This window comes from Tachyglossus aculeatus, chromosome 11, assembly GCF_015852505.1.
Source record: "Tachyglossus aculeatus isolate mTacAcu1 chromosome 11, mTacAcu1.pri, whole genome shotgun sequence".
Lineage (NCBI taxonomy): Eukaryota > Metazoa > Chordata > Mammalia > Monotremata > Tachyglossidae > Tachyglossus > Tachyglossus aculeatus.
The window spans coordinates 65,125,275-65,143,028 of record NC_052076.1 but is presented as its reverse complement, the minus strand read 5'-3'; positions in this window follow the sequence as shown (position 1 = coordinate 65,143,028).

Genomic DNA, 17,754 nt, shown 5'->3' with positions numbered 1-17,754 from the left:
CAAAGCCCTACTGAAATCATATCTCTCCCAGAGGGCCTTCACTGAATAAACTCTCAAGTTTTCCTCCTTTCTGCATCTCCTTTGCACTTGAGCCTGCTTCCCCTAAACACTTTAGTGCTGGCTCCAACCTCCCGGCACTTATATACATATCTTTATACTTTGCTCTCCCTACCTGTAGTTTGTATCTGTTTTTTCTTCCCCTCTCCCCCAACTAGGTGCTAAACTTCTTAAGGGCATGGATCATGATGACCTATTCTACTGTACTCACCCAAGCACTTAATTCAGAGCTATGTACAGAGTAAGCATTCAATAAATACCACTGCTTAAGCAGCACAACAGTAATAGCAGAAAGACAGGTCTAGGAAATGGTTCTCAATCAGCCTGTTAACAGACTCGCACAGGTTTAGAGCTCAGCTCTGTTGGGCAGCAAGCTCTGAGTTCTGGACTCCTTCCTCATTAGATCATTTGTTTGAAGATTCATCCAACCCAGTGAGTTCTATTAACTTATCCCAAAATGGACCACTGGGGAGAAAGTGACCCTTTTTTTCCAATTCTACTTGCACTCACTGTGTGATCCTGGTTAATTCATTTAGGCTCAGTGTGCCTCATTTTCCTAGGGGAAGCAGGGGTGGTTAACTTTTAAAATTCATCACGAAGGACTGTGGGAAATGGAGATAGATCAAAAGACTGCTAAGCACTGAAGGTTTTTTTGTCAAAAGGCTCAGCATGCCAACACTCAAATTTGTTTTACAGAACACAACTCCCAATTTCCCATTCTTAAGGGATCCAGGGAAAGCAAGGATAACTGAAACCCCCAGGTAAATCTCCTCAAGCCCCCAGCCTCACCCCATTTTAGCCATTTGTTTCAATGCTTATGCTTCAGAGCCCCACACTAGTACCTTTCCAGTTGTTACCAGCTGTCACCTCCTTTAAGCCATTTTTTTCTTAATTCTTCACTCCTAGGACTCCCTTTCCTCATTATTGTTATTATTGTATTAAGCGCTTACTACATTCCAGCCACTGTACTAAGGGCTGGCATGTATACAAGATAATTTGGGTGGACACAGTCCCTGTCCTGCTTAGGGCTCACAGTCTTTTACAGATGGGGTAACTGAGGCACAGGTAACTGAAGTGACTTCCCCAAGGCCACAAGGGAGATAAGTGGTGGAGCCAGGTTTAGAACCCATGACCCACTGACTCCAAGACAAGAGCTCTATCCACTTTGCCATGCTGCTTCTTGTCCCCCACTCAGTTCCACTCACCCTCCTTTAAACTTGTCCGTCTATTAGCTCCTCTGTCCTCTTTCTCCTTCTTCCACCCCACTATACTAGTAATAATAATAATCATGATAATAATGATGGTATTTGTTAAGCTCTTTCTATGTATCAGGCACTATTCTAAGCACTGGGGTAGAAACAAGCTAATCAGGTTGGACACAGTCCCTATCCCACATAAAGCTCACAGGCTTAATCCTCATTTTATGGATGAGGTAACTGAGGCACAGAGAACTGAAGTGACTAGTCTGAGGTCACACAGCAGACAAATGGCAGAGGTGGGATCAGAACCCAAGTCTTTCTGATTCTGGCCTGTGCTCTATTTTGTGCCACCTTCCCTTTTTTTCATTTGCTTTGCCCTTTCGGTCCCTGTTCTTTCCTGCCAAGCCAGTTGGATTTCAGCCTGTGCCACCCCTGTCTCCCAGGAAAGTTGGGAGGAGACAGGGACACTTCTAAAAGAGAAATACCAGCAGCTAGAATTGGGAGAAGGCTGGTGGGAACTGGGAAAGCCAGAGTTCACCTTCCCCTCTCCCCTAAACCTTGATCCTATCACTGCTACCTTGCTCTGGGGGAGCCAGGTAGAGAAAGCTGGAACAGAGCAGGTGCATTAGATATAATAATTGTGGTATGGAGCATTTTCTATGTGTCAAACATGGGACTAGGCAGTGGGATAAATGCAAGACAGTCAGACACAGTCCTTGTCCCACATGGGGCTCACAGTCTGAGGAGGGAGAGCAGGTATTGAATCCCTATTTTGTGGGCGAGGAAACTGAGGCATCGAGAGGTTGTGACTTGACCAAGGTCAAACAGGAGGCCAGTGATGGAGCTGGGATCAGCACCCAGATCTTCTGGCTCCCAGGTCTGTGCTCTTTCCACTTGGTGGAGTAAGGTTTTTGGTTTTTTTTCTGTTTTTTTTTCCTGTGTGTTTTTAAACAAAAGAAAAGGAGGTGGCATATATGGTGTTTTCTTGGTGGTTTCAGGAGGTGGGAGGGTGTTAGTCGGGGTTGATTTTGCATCTTGGTGTTCAGCCATGATAGAGGGGCAGTTGACATGTTTAAAGAATGGCAAGGAGTATGAGAACAGAGGTAAAGAGGGTTAGTAAGAGGAAAGAATGACTTAAAGACAAACAATTTACCTGGAAGTGACAGGGAACTCTCAGTTTTGCTGGATCTTTTGCTAGAGAATACATTCATCTGATATGGTCCCATTTCAAACCTCCACCAAGTAGCATGCAGGACTGACCAAGTTTTCCTTCCTCTCCCAACCTCTCTCTACCCCACATACTTTCCATGATGTATTGGCATTGGGATCCAAGACTGAGGTCTCGAAGGGTCAAGGATTCTCTTTAAAAAGCATCATAGCGAGCAGGCAGGATGTGATTATGGCATTTATGAGCCAAGAGAAGCTAATGGCTACACAAGACAGTAGATGATTTCCATTCCTTGAGGGAAATGACCTCTATTTTATGGTAGTCCTACTTGTAGATATGGAAGCAGGCATTTTTACATCCAAACAGATCTCTAAGGAAGAGCTGTCATAGAAAGTATCGTTGGATATGGTGTCTTTCTCTCTTTTCCCCCTGCCTCCCATCACCTACTGATCTGTGACCTATGACCTTGCACTCAATTTTGCCCCCTTTATTCACTCCTCCCTCAACCCCACAGCACTTATGTATATATCCCTAACATCTAGAGTGTAAGCTCACTGTGGGCAGGGAGCCCGTCTACCAACTCTGTTATATTGTACTCTCCCAAGCACTTAGTACAGTGTCCTGCACACTGTAAGGGCTCAATATATATGATTGATTGGTTAATAAAATTAAAATAATAGAACTGGGCAGGAATTCATGAATTCAATCGTATTTATTGAGCACTTACTGTGTGCAGAGCACTGTACTAAGCACTTTGTCAAGGATGCATCTGGTAAATCTTACAGAATTCCTCAAATTTCTGAACCACAGATCCAAATAGAAAGGTGCTGATTTTCTGTGGCTGCAACATAGATACTACCAGTTTTTCCATAGCATTTGTTTTCACTCTGAATTTTGGACATAGCACTGAAAGGGACTAAGGAAATGTTATCTGGGGAACTGAATGTATTGATCCCTCACTTCCAGTGACAGCACTGATGATGATGGGAATCTAACAATGTGCGTGGGTGTAGCTGAAAAGAACAATGCATAGTGAATTTACCATTTGTGGGGAAATGTGTCTGTTTTCAAATGTGCTTCTCGGTATTCTAGCCTTCCTGAAATCTCAGCCCCAGGTGAGCAGCTTCTCTCCAGATTGTCACCCTCTAGATTGGACTGTCCAATCCATTGTCCCCCAAGAGTCTACTGGCTTCCCTATGTCACTAAAATGTTTGTTTCACCTTCCCTGCTTGCCTATGACTCTTTCTTTGCTGGGTGGTTATCTTACCACATCTATTCTTCCGAGAAGCAGCATCTCCCAGTGGAAAGAGCACAGACCTAGGAGCCGAAGGATCTGGGTTCTAATCCCAGCTCCAAGACTTGCCTGTCGTGTGACCTTGGGTAAGTCACTTGATGTCTCTATGCCCCAGTTTCTTCAACTGCAAAATGGGGATTCACTACCTTTTCTCCCTCCTACTTAGACTTAGGTGGAACAAACAGGGACTGTATGTGACCTTGTATCTACTCCTGCATTTGAATAGTGTTTGACACATAGTAAGCATTTAACAAATATCATATTAAAGAAACAAACAAAAAGCTGTGTTGCTCAGAGCTTGTCTTAGTTTTGGCAAATTTGATCAGTAGCCTATCTTGACTTGCTGTTTGCTATTGAGTTAGTTCACTGATGATCCTTTAAAAATTCTGTGAAAATCACCGGTGAAAATGCCCAAGAAGCTGGATGTGTCTTCTTTGGCATGTCCAGTTTTCTAGCTTGTAAAGCAAATTATGTGCTTCTCGCTCTTAAAAAAAAGGTGGGGGGGTTGGATGCTATGTTTGGGGGAATATTTGTTGATTGCCACGAGGATGAGATTGATGATAATGGAATATTATGTTGTAAATTAAGAGGTTATTATGATCACAATCATCATTAGTATTAAAGTACCTATTCTGGGCAAAGAAATGTAATACTAATAATAGTGGATAGACCACAGGCTTGGGGGTCTGATGGATCTGGGTTCTAATCTTGGCTCCACCACTTGTCTGATGTCATGTTGGGAAAGTCACTTCACTTCTCTTTGCCTCAGTTACCCCATCTATAAAATGGGGATGAAGAACGTGAGCCCTATGTGGGCTGGGGACTGTGTCCAACTTAATTAACTTGTATCTATTGCAGCATTTAGTACAGTGTCTGGCACAAAATAAGTGCTTAATAAATACCATAAAAAATAAACAAAAAAGTAAGTGTTCAATAAATACCACTGATTGATTGGTCAGTTAGTCAGTTCTGGATCCTGACACAATGGCCCCTTCTGACCCTCAGTTCATCTGTGATAACAGACTTCAGAAAACAACCATATTAGGCCGCGTCTGACAGTAGTTTAAATCAGTCTGGGATTTTTTAAAATGGCATTTGTTAAGCACTTACTATGTGCCAAGCACTGTACTAAGCTCTGGATTAAGTACAAGATAATCAGGGTGGACAGAGTCACTGACCCTCTTCGGGCTCACAGTGTCCTTGGTCATTTGGAAGGAGTCTGAGGTTACGGCCACTGGTGATGATCCCAGATTGTATAGGGACTTTCTTACCAAATTCCACATTTCCCATGGGTGTAAAAGGGTGCTTGTAGTTGGAAGTGGAGTACATTTCACCTTTCAGGCATTATCCTCTTCCTCCAGAGCCTGCCCATCCAAGTTTGCTGCTGCCAAGACAGAAAAGGTAATAACAATAATAATGATGGCATTTATTAAGTGCTTACTATGTGCAAAGCACTGTTCTAAGTGCTGGGGAGGTTACAAGGTGATCAGGTTGTCCCATGGTGGGGGCTCCCAGTCTTCATTCTCATTTTCCAGATGAGGTAACTGAGGCCCAGAGAAGTGAAGTGACTTGCCCAAAGTCACGCAGCTGACAATTGGTGGAGTTGGGATTTGAACCCATGACCTCTGACTCCAAAGCCCGTGCTCTTTCCACTGAGCCATGCTGCTTCTCATAGGTAGTGACCTGTTGGTCAGCCAGTTGTTCTCTAGGGCGGCTGACCAGCTGGGCTATGGAGGGAAGTGATCTTAGGTTTTCCTACTTTTACCCCTAGCTGAGACCACCAACCTCCTCTAGCTTCCCTGGTAAGTGACAGACACTAAGATTCCCCTCTAGACTGTAAGCTCTCCCTGTAGACAATAAGCTCATTGTGGGCAGGGAATGTGTCTGTGTATTTTTTTACTCTACTCTCCTAAGCACTTAGTACAGTGCTCTGACTGACTGGTAGGAGAAGGAAATGTGGTTGGGGCCTGGAGCCTGGGAAGGGTGTTGGGAGATGATAGGGAAGAAAACAAGTGACAGCATATATAACGATGATGATAATGGTACGGGTATTTGTTAAGTGCATACTATGTGCAAAGCGCTGTTCTAAGCGCTGGGGCAATACAAGGTGATCAGGTTGTCCCACATGGGGCTCACAGTCTTTATCCCTATTTTACAGATGAGGTAACTGAGGCACAGAGAAGTTAAGTGACTTGCCCAAAATCACACAGCTGAAAAGTGATGGAGCCGGGATTAGAAACCATAACCTCTGACTCCCAAGCCCATGCTCTTTCCACTAGGCCACACTGCTTCTTATATGATTATATATGACATTATATATCATAATGTCTGTGAGTCTTTGGGGCCTGAATGTGAAATAAAAGCCAGGTGTAATAATAATAATGATAATGACATTTATTAAGCACTTACTATGTGCAAAGCACTGTTTTAAGCTCTGGGGAGGTTACAAGGTGATCAGGTTGTCCCATGGGGGGCTCACAGTCTTAATCCCCATTTTGCAGATGAGGTAACTGAGGCACAGAAAAGTTGAGTGACTTGCCCGAAGTCACACAGCTGACAGTTGGCAGAGCCGGGATTTGAACCCATGACCTCTGACTCCAAAGCCCGTGCTCTTTCCACTGAGCCATGCTAGGGATAGGATTGGAAGGGATATTTATTTATTTATCTATTTGTAAATAGATAAATTTATATCTGTCTCCCCCGCTAGACTGTGAGCTTTTTGTGGGCAGGAATGTGTCTGTTTATTGTTATATTGTACTCTCCCAAGTGCTTAGTACAGTGCTTTGCACACAATAAGTGCTCAAGAAATACGATTGATTGAATGAATGAATGAAAAAAAGTGTAAATAGGGAGTCTAAAGCCATTTCCCCACCAGAAACAGCAGTGGTCCCCAGTTTGTCAGGACTATCAATCCGCTCATCAGCACCTTCGATGCAATCTCACTCCAAACACCTCATCTCCATGTATGTGCCACCCGAGATCTCGGAAAAGTAAAAGATCATGAGAAATGAGAAATGATCAGTCCCTTCTGCATAGGGAACCATGTTCTCTTCCTAGACCAGATGCAATTTGGAATTTTTGTGTTTATCTGTGTATGTTCCCTCGATTCAAGTTTAAGAAACATATGGAGCACAGTGGAACAGGGATTTTCTTCTTGGACCTTCCTTCCTCACAACCCCATTTGAAAGGCCTTTGAGGGCATGAACCATGCCACTTCTGTGACCCCCAAGAAGTTAATCCTGGGCTTGGCAATCTATGAGAGCTCATCGGGAACTTTCTGTTGAGTGGCCGACTGAAGGAAAGACTTTTCTTGAGCAAAAAGAAAACCATGGTTGTGAATCCCAGGGTCCCTCCTTGCGGACTGATGGATTGCTCTGGGATAGGGAAGGTACGATTAAAATTCTATTTTGCCAAGCTCTGTTATGGAGAATGAGATACTTGCATTCACTGATTGATTTAAATGCAATTTGACAGTGAACCGACCAATATTCAGCGCTAACCTCCCGAAAGGGATTCAAGACACGGGTAAACCTGGGCAGAGAGAAGCCACATGGGTAAAACTAACTGAGATCTTGCAGTAAATATGGGCAACTGGGAACCTTTGCCATGATTCTAATAGTGTGCTGTCACATCACTAGCTTAGGGAGATTTGTCACTGTGAACGTCTACAGTTTCAGAGACAACCCATTTATAATATGGTGTAGTCAATATATTGTGTGTAACAACTTATGCAGAGAAATGTTCCTTTAGTTCCAAATAATTCATCTGGCAATGCAATGGCATCATGTATCTTTTCCTTCAAAACTAGAGGGTTTGCTGGGATGAAACAGGTACACAGTTTGGTTGAGAAAACTGTCTTGGGAAAAAGAACTCAACTACTTGTTTCCCTTTCTTTTCTAGACAGGCAGGCTGTTGAGAAGATTCTTAAAGGCAAAAGTGCTAAATATTCAAATCAGTTCTAAATTTGTCTTGGTTAATATGTATGACGTATCGGGTAGGATGTGAATTTCAAGTTGTTGTTTTCCACCCAAATGTTCCAATAATTTCTGTCCCCAGAGCTGTCTAATAACAAATATCCATAGCCATAAATTTCTATTGGACTGTTTTGGTCATTGGACTCTCTGGCTTTCCATCACACTTTGAGTACTTAACTCCTGAAATACTGTGAACTTTTCCTCTTTTTAAAATTTTCTCCAGAAGTTAGGCCACTTCAAGGTCAAATCGTGGAAAAATAAAATGGGAAACGAAAATGATTTCACTCAGGGAAGTGCTTCTCTCATCATGGCCTCAAATCATAGCCTGTGAGTCACGATAGAGCCATTCAGAGAGAATCCAGTCAGCTTGCCTGGGGTAATCATGCATCCTACTGGAGCTGGGATATTCGAGATGAATGGTGAAAAGCTTCTTGTCATCAGTCTATGCATCTCTCACCTTGGTAAAGTCCAGAGAATATTTAGCAGTGGGAAGCCCTTCTTTTTGCCCACTGTTTTAGTAATATATCTAGGGGTCAGCGGGTCAATATCTCCCTTGGTGAGAGGAGACGACAGAAAGGGAAAGTGGAAGCTAGCAGGTGGTGGTTGAAAATACTTGGTCAAAAAGGCCAATCCAACATTTTCTCAATCATGGTTGAGGCTAGGGGAGGCATTTGAGGGAAGCAGTAGAATAGAGCTGGTAAAGAAAGCCCAGTGGAAAGAGCATAGGGCTGGGAGTCAGAGGATCTAGGTTCTTATCCTGACTTGACCACTCATCTGTTGTGTGTCCTTGTGCAAGTCTCTCAGCTTCTCTATGCCTGTTTCCTAATCTGAAAAACGGGTATTAAATCCTACTCCCTCCTAATTAAACTGTGAGCCCCTCATGGGACAGGGACTGTATCCAATCTGATTGTCTTCTAGACTGTGAGCCCATTGTTGGGTAGGGACTGCCTCCTACAATTGCCAAATTGTACTTTCCAAGCACTTAGTACAGTGCTCTGCACACAGTAAGTGCTCAATAAATATGATTGAATGAAATATCATGTATCTACCCCAGCACTTGGCACATAATAAGCGCTTGACAAGTACCATTACCATTAAAAGACCAGAATGTTCTGAACCCTTTCTAGTAGGGTGAATAACCACTCTGTCTTATACTGATCAGACAGTTTTCAAGAGTCTGGCACCACAGTGCATCAGATGTTTTTAAGTCTGGTATTTTGCTTTGAGCACCTAATCTCCCTCTGCCTCAGCTCTGACAGCTGGATCCCCTGGTTCAGATGTGGCACCCATGTTCACACGAGACTGGAAGGGGATGCAGAGGCTGTGGAAAAATGCAAGGGATGTTTAATGCTCTTCCTGGAGAAACACTTTGGGTTCAGGAGGATCTCTAAAGAATGGGGCAGATGGGATTAATGCATCCCACTTCATCTCCCATCATAATGTGTGTGACATCACGGGGGTTTCTGTATCCAGTATTCTGGGAGGGGAGGGAGCGATCGGTGGCTCCTCTACTTTCTAGAGCTTCGTATTTGCTCAGACTTACAATGGTAATACCCGATTCATGGTGAAAGAATGTTATGAGAGTCACCTGTACTTGTTAGGCATTTTTTGACAGAAACAGACAAGATTGCACAGTTCCATTTCCGTGGTGATGAAAATCCCACATCCTCTGGGCTTCGGGGTCAGGAAACAGGTTGCATCAGGGTTCTGAAACCTGAAATTCGCATGAAGGCAGAAGTCTTGCTTGATTCCTCCAAGCATCACTAAGATACTTTTCCCAGTAGGCTGGTTGAGTTGTTTTGTTCTCTTCATCTTAAGCCTGTGGGCCCTGAGGCCTTTTGCGGAGTAGACCTGACGTTAGGAATCGAGGTTTGGAGTTTATAGTCCATTGACTGCTTTTTCTGAAACCAGATCTGGCTTATTTCTTCAACCACCCCTGGGCTTTCCTATGGCTTACAAATAGACATCATCTGAAGCCCTCCAGCTATGAATGTTACTCAACTGAAAACTCTTTCTTGGTAAACCTCAAGAAGGTAAAACGGGTTGTTGTGGTCACCTAGACCAATTTCTTGTGCCTCAGTCCTACTTTCCCCATTCCTTCCTGTTTTAAAATTCTTCTCTCTTTTGCAGTTCTTTCTGGTATCATCTACGACTCTATCCCAGTCCACAGTCAGTTTCCCTTGAGGGCTTTTCTACCAGGGCTTCCTAGTTTGCCCCTGCCAATACAGAGTTTGGGAGTCTGAATTCCAGCTCCAATTAAATCATCCAGTCCAGTGAGTCTCTCTCAAACTGGTCTTCTCTCTTTTGGTTTTTCTAAAGTCATTTTACCAAGACTCATCCAAGTGACTCTGAACTCAATGAGGCAGAACTTTCCACTTAATGTTTATATCCTCTAGTTGCAAAGACATAATCTGTGTTGTCAGAGATGGTTAGAAACCACCTTTGTAGTGTGTTTTTTTCTTATCCTAGAACAGCAAAAAGATCAGTGGCTTCAGTAGGGTTATCTCATCATGCATTTGGTTTCATGTGCAGAAGGAGGCAGTGGAATAAGAAGCAAAGACAATACCATTGAGCTATAGTTGTCTGACTCATTGTGATGATCAAGGGGCTGGCACTGTATCCAGGAGATTCCAGTCATTTAGCTCCTCCTCAGGCTTTCCTCTCAACCCTTTAAGTGTTTTAGAATCTGTAATCTTGGAGAAAGATCATATTCATTGGTGCAGAGATATGGACATTAAATGATCAGCAGAAGTAGTAGTAGTATTTATAGTTATTAAGCAGTTATTCTGTGGAGAGCACTGTACTTCGTTCTGGGAATGAACATACAGGTAAGAATAAGTCAACATCCTCAGAACTCACAATCTAAAAACAGAAAGGGGGGTAGGGGGCTGGTGATACACATGAGAGAGAAAATCAATCAATCAGTAGTATTTATCGAGTGTTTTCTATGTGTGCAGGACTGTACTAAGTGCTTGGGAGAGTACTATGCAACAGAATTAGTGAACCGTGTTCCCTGCCCACAGTAAGTTTACAGTCTACACTGACAACATAAAGACCGACAATGATCAGTAAAATGGCAAGACAGGCAGAATTTCAGGCTCCTCGCAGTTCAGAGTTCAACATTCACAAGATTGGGAATATTTTGGGCAGCTGAGTACAGTCTTCGTCTGGGCAACTGGGTAGTTAGTAAGGTGTAGACGTTGGTTGAGGCCAACCGGAGATCAGATTCTGTGGCACATTGGGTTGGCATCCTGGGTTGTTCTCTCGGTTTGCCATCCACAATTTCTGCTGAATCTGCATGTCCCTCTCCTGCTTTTCTTCTAGCCCTTCTCAGGACCAAAGTCCTGCCTGCAAATGACTGATTCAATTGTATAGAAACCTGATAATTAAATAATTTCTTGTGCTTACCTTTTTTGATTCATTGTCATATTTATTGAGTGCTTACTGTGTGCAGAGCACTGTACAAAGCACTCAGGAAGTACAAGTTGGCAATGTATAGAGGCAGTCCCTACCCAACAATGGGCTCACAGATGGATTTGAATTTTTGCTGAGGAGCTTATTTGAGGGAGTCTTAAAGGTTTTCTTGCACACTCTTTCCAAATCCATCCAACAACTTTCCTTGACATGCTGTAACCATCCTTAAAACTGATCAATGGATTTGGGTGTCTTCATCCCCCCCAAAAAAATCAATAGCTATTTTTCAGCTAATTTTCTTGTGTTCAGCAGACTTCCGGTTATTCCTTGCAAGGAGAGCCAGTCAGATGAGAGTAGAATCATATCCTGGTGCAACTGTCAGAATCTACCAAACTTCAGGCTCCGTCCCTCACATTTCCATTTTCTAATAATCTCTTTAATGGCAAGGCAAGCTACAGCCTATCCCTACCTCTGCCTTTTGGTTCCCCTCCAAGAGGCCTTCTCTGACTAAACCCTCATTTCCTTTACTCCCTCTCACTTCTGTGTCCCCCTTGCACTTGGATTTGCACCCTTTATTCACCCCAACCTCAGCCCCACAGCACTTATGTACATATCTGAAATGTATTTATTTATATTAGTGTAGGTCTTCCCATCTAGACTCTAAGCTTCTTGTGGACAGGGAATGTGTCTACCAACTCTGCTATATTTTACTCTCCCAAGACCTTCATTTGGTATTCAGCCTGTGGTATGTGCTTGATAAATACTATTGCTTGATTGATTTGCAATTTACCACCACCATTCTCACTTTCCCACCACCCCAGAAGGGAAGAGAAACCTTCAGGGAGAGCCAACATCACCACATAGGAGAAAGGGAGATATAGACCCTAAGATACATACCCATCCTTCCTATTTGAAGAAGACATGATTAGTGGTGAAATTCGCTTAGGTGTACTTTGTGGGTGACTGAAAAGGGTGATGTATGCCACAGTGGGCACGCAAAATGTTTGATCCTTATTGAGTTGCTGTACTTAACGTTTGCAGTGTCTGGCGCTGTTTTCTCTTTTACCTCCTTGTCTCTTTCCATGCAAAACTTTGGCTCAGAAATCCAGTACCTGCTTGATGGCAATGTGCCATACAGGTCTGTCATCAGCAATGACTCCCGGTTTTCACTTGGGATGCAGTATTGTACCTGCTGAGAGAGAGTGTTCACCTCGAGATTTTGGGTGGGCTATTAACTTTTTGAACTGTTTCTAAAGTGTCTTATTCATTGTTACCAGGCTATTAGATATTTTGCTCATTTTTTGAGAGAGTTATTTGTTCTACCTCATTCTCTGAGGTAGGAGGACACCGGTACTATGAATTCAGTTATTCCACAATTCATGTTTTCCCTACACATACCAGAGAGGATGCTGTTGGGGAATTGGGGAGAGAGAGCATGCATCTGGATATATTTAATACCTTTTTGGAAGAAACAATTGTGTGCCTAGAGGCGACATCGATTAAAGATGCGCTTACTGCTATGCTGGTTTTCCTTACAGAGGAATTCATCAAGAATGTAAGCCTTACCCCTTACAGGACAACGGACTATGCATTGGGAGGGGTGATTGGTGGTGGTGGTGAGAGGGTGGAGGGTAGGGTTGTCCATCACTTGAAACTATGTTTCCACCATAGGAGAGGCTTTATTCACTCCCATCACGTGTGTTTGTAGTGAGATCCCTCTGTAGATTTCCTGCTTACCACCCTCATCTTGGGTGGGAAGAGACATACCAAAGAACCGATTCCTAGATCTGCCCAGTTTAATGGCAGTAAAAGCTTCTCAGAAGTAGTGTGGTCCAGTAGAAAGAGCATGGACCATGCTTTCAGAGGACCTGGGTTCTAATCCCAGCTCCAAATTTTGCCTGCTGTGTGTCCTCAGGCAAGCTATTTCACTTCTGCTCAACTCAGTTTCCTCATCTGTAAAAAGGGGATGAAATACCTGTTCTCCTTCCTACTTAGGCTGTGAGACCTGTGTGGGACAGGGATCATGTCCAACCTAATTGTCTTGTATCTACCCCAGAGCTTAGTATGATCCTTGCATATAGTAAGGAGCTTAACAAATATCAATTATCATTATTATTATTGTTATTATCCTCCAGGACAAGGATGGTGAACAGTGTTTCCTCTTGGGATGGTGGTTGCATGTATATATGGTGAGGAGGGAGGTGGCAGGATGATTTCAGAGGGATTTGGCATTCACCCCAGCAGATCTGGAAACATCACAAGAAAAGAAACTATTCAAGAGCTTAAGAAATGAGACTAGAACATTTTTCCATTATCAAGTACACTTCCATCCAACCATGACACACTCGGCAGCCGGCTAAATATGTCTTTAAAGAGAACGATCAAATGAGCTAATTTTTAAAACTTGTAAACCAGGTAGCGCTCTACATCTCCATCTTCTTGTTTCATTTGCACACACTTTGCATTTACCTGCTTAACATTTCACATACCTTAAGGATGCAAACAGATGGAAATCAAAATGGAAAGTGCCATTAGTCTTACTCACAGTAACATATCTTTTTCTTGTCAGACCAGCAGTTACATTGCCACTGCTTCTTCAGAGACTATAATTTCTGTTGATGCCTGTCCATTCTTGACATTTTGTCTTATTAACTGATCTATCTCCCTTGTTTATTCCCCTGTGGCATGAAAGATGATAGACAGATGGTTACATTTCACATGAAGTCTTTGTTTCCTTCCCCCTTTTCCTTCCCCTTAATAAACAACTCTTCTTTGCTCTTGGCAAAATATTCTACATATAAAAACTGCCACTGCAGTAATGTGGCCCTACTTTTGGTGTGTGAAGTGTCTAGAGACATTTTTCACTTAGAGTCCTGAATGCTGACAGCATGAAGAGAATTTTAAGCTGAATGTAAATTACTTTCCCCAAGTTGTATTTTAGTAAAAATAATGCCCTACTTCCCAGACATACAGGCTGACCCAAGGCCTATGAATTCATACTACAATCTCTGAAATGCAATAACCTCTGACTTCAGCTTTTCAACAGCTGGGATTCACAATGGCTTTTTCTTCTGCTTTCAAAAATACACTAGTTCGGTTAGTGGTGAAGTTAATAAGTGATGAGAACCCTTAGAAGAACAGGTATTACTCGTGGAGGGGAATATATGCCCTTAAGACAAACTTGAAGATAGATTTGAGGCCAAATTGACGAAAACATTCACCTGCTCTACACAGCAGTAACTGTTGTCACAGGGATGGTTCACCTGGGGCCTGTAGGATTGGACCAATCAGGTGCTGGTTTGGATTTTATGTACTTTCTTGTTTGGCACTGTCCTTTTTGTATTCCTGTCTTATGCCAGTTGGGTGTGTTGTTAACATTTCAGAAGAATTTCACACTTGGATTACTCCTTCTTTCACTAGAGCGTATCTAGCCAGAATGATAAAACAGATCCACTATTTGTTGGATGCCTTGGGTTTACTGTTAAAAAAAATTTGTACTCAGTTGTTTTTAAGAAGAAATACCCAGAAAGTAGTCAGCTTAAGGTTAAAAACCTTTCTGGAAGAGTGAGGAAGTAATCAAGATATGAGAAGGGAGAAAAGATTGAATTGGACAGGGCCAGAATTGGAGCCGAAGACAACCCGTGGACACATTGGCAATCTAATTCACAATGGTGGCAATTCTCTCATTGCCTTCTCTTCCTCGAAAGAGGACCTATTGAGAAAGGACACTGTCCTGCAATGTCTAGCCAAGTGAATTCTGTTGGAAGCAATCACCACCAAGGCAGCACGGTCTAAGAAAAGAGCACAGTTTTGAAGTTTTAAAGTTCAAGAACCTGGGTTCTTGTCCTGGCACTGCCACTGCCCTGTTGTGTGACCTTAGTTGAGTCATTTACCCTTTGTGCTTCAGTTTCCTAATCTGTAAAATAGGGATAATTTTTAGCCTCTACTTATTGTACTCAAATGTTATGAGCCCAAAATGAAGTGATGCAAAAGGGATAAGGGAAAAATGCAAAGTTTCTACAAATTGAAGATAGTATTACTATTATTTTTGCTATTATTATCATTGTCATACACCGTTCTACCTCCACCACACAGATTTTTTGCACGCATATTGGCAAATCAGAGTGAGTAAGGAAATAGAAACCCAAGTCAGAATGTGCCCCTATTAGAAAGGCACTGAACACAGTTCAGGCTACTGTCCACATTCCAGTCCAGACCAAGAGATTCATAGAGAGATTCATAGAGGAATCTCTTGGAGCAGCTTGAAAGTGCTTTCCAGTCAGTGTCAGGAAGGCACTTCTCCCCAGGCCCAGGGAGAGTAAGATCGACAGGCTGCAGAATGGAGCACCTGTATGAATAAATAATCAAACTTTTTCAGAAAGGGAACCCTCACATGGGAACTTGACATGTCAGCAATACAAATGTTCAGAATAGCTTACAACATTCTGTGGCCACTGAAGGGGTCAATTATTACAGGTGGCTGCAGCACAGGCACAATTATCCAAAAGTATCTGAACTGAGGCTTCTTCAGATAATCTCTCCCTCTCCACACACACAGAAAAAAATCTTGAGTTTCTGAGCAATTAGGCAAGTACCTGAATAAGGTAGTCAAATTCACGCAAACCCCTAAAAAATATCCACATTTTTGGTATTCTGAATTCAATCTAAGTTTGAATTAGTTCAAATTTGTGTTTAGGGTTTCCCTGTGCTGGATGGTCTATAACCATGTCCATCGCAATTGGATGATGTTTTCAAGTGGTTCATAATCATTTGCAAGTCCATTTGGTTGAACATTTCCTGAAAGTAGTCATCAGCGAACAGCTGGATAACTGTTCCCAAGACTTCGGATGATATTGTATTAGACTGTTGAGTTGGAAGAGTTCCTGGAAGACCAGAAGCATAGTCAAATATCGGTCTCCAGGTCCCATGTATCATAGAATCTGAGTGAACACCATTTCCACGATGAAATAATGTCACTGCCAACAGTATCCTTGTGAAGTAGCCTTAGGAGCTCATTTGACCTTTTCAGTGAACCAGATTTGTTTGGTAGCTTCCAGAGCACTGATGAGGGAAAAATTAATTTTGGACACCCCACTGCAGATTTTTATTAGTCTCCAGAGCAGAATGTTCTCATGGAATTTTCCTACTTAAGCAGCTCCAATTCACCCTAATAATAGTTTTGATTTTTGCATTTTTTTTTGTTTTCCTCATTTTGGTTTTATGGTATTTGTTAAGCACTTACTACTTGTTAGGAATTGTACTAAGCACTGGGGTCGATACCAGTTAATCAGGTTGGACACTGTCCATGTCCCACATGGGGCTCACAGTATTAATCCCCCATTTTACATATGAGGTAACTGTGATACAGAGAAGTCAAGTCATTTGTCCAAGGTCACATGGTAGACAAGTGGAGGAATTGGATTATAACCCAGGTCCCTCTGATTCCCAGGCCCATGCTCTATCAACTAGGCCATGGTGCTTTTAAGCACTTACTATGTGCCAAGCACTGTGCTATGTCACTATCCTTAATTCATCTCTTTCATTCAACCTACATATTCAATCTTCAAGCTTCACAACATTGCTAAAATCTGTCCTTTCCTCTGCATCCAAACTACTATTATGTTAATCCAAGCATTTAACTGATCCCGCCTTGATTACTTCATCAGCCTCCTGTCCCTCCCCACTCCAGTCCATACTTGGCTCTGCTGCCCAGATCATTTTTCTACAAAACCATTTAGTACAGGTTTCCCTGCTCCTATAGAACCTCCAGTAGTTGCTCATCCACCACTGCGTCAAACAGGTACTCCTTACCATAAGCTTTAAAGCAATTATTCGCCTCTCCCCCTCCTACTTTACCTCTCTGATTTCCCACTACAACCCAGCAAGCACACTTTGCTCCTCTTATGCCAACCTACTCACTGCCTCTCGACGTCATCTGTCGCTACTGACCTCTCACCCATGTCCTGCCTCTGGCCTGGATTGCCCTCCCTGTTCGTATCAGATATATGTTCGCTCTTCCTCATCTTCAAAATCTTGCTGAAAGCACATTGCCTCCAAGAGGACTTCCCTGACTAAGCACTCATTTCCTTTTCTCCCACTCTCTTCTCCCTTGCATGTCCTTTGCACTTGGATTTGCACCCCTTATTCATCCCTCCCTCACCCACACAGCTCGTATGCATGTGCCTGTAAATTATTTATTTATATTAATGTCTGTCTCCCCCCCCCCCCCCCCCCGACTGTAAGCTTGTTATGGGAAGGGAAAGTGTTTACCAACTCTTTCTATTGTACTCGCCCAAGCCCTTTGTACAGTGCTTTGCACACAGTAAGTACTTAATAAATATTATTGATCGATAGGAGCTTACTATATGCCAAGCACTATGCTGAGTTCTGGGGTTAATCCAATATGATCAGATTGGACACAGTTCCTGTCTCACTTGTGGCTCACAAAAGAAATTTAATCAAGAAGACCAGCATAGCCTTTGAACATCGAGCAGCTAGAGAGCAGCACAAAACTCCCGAAAAAACTGATATTTGTGGCTATATTCAATCTTCTTTCTATCTGTAAAATCTGAACCTCCCTCACATGTTTTATCTGGCTCCTTAAGCAGTTGAATCAGTGTCCCTGAGCCGTAGCCAACACCAAATAGT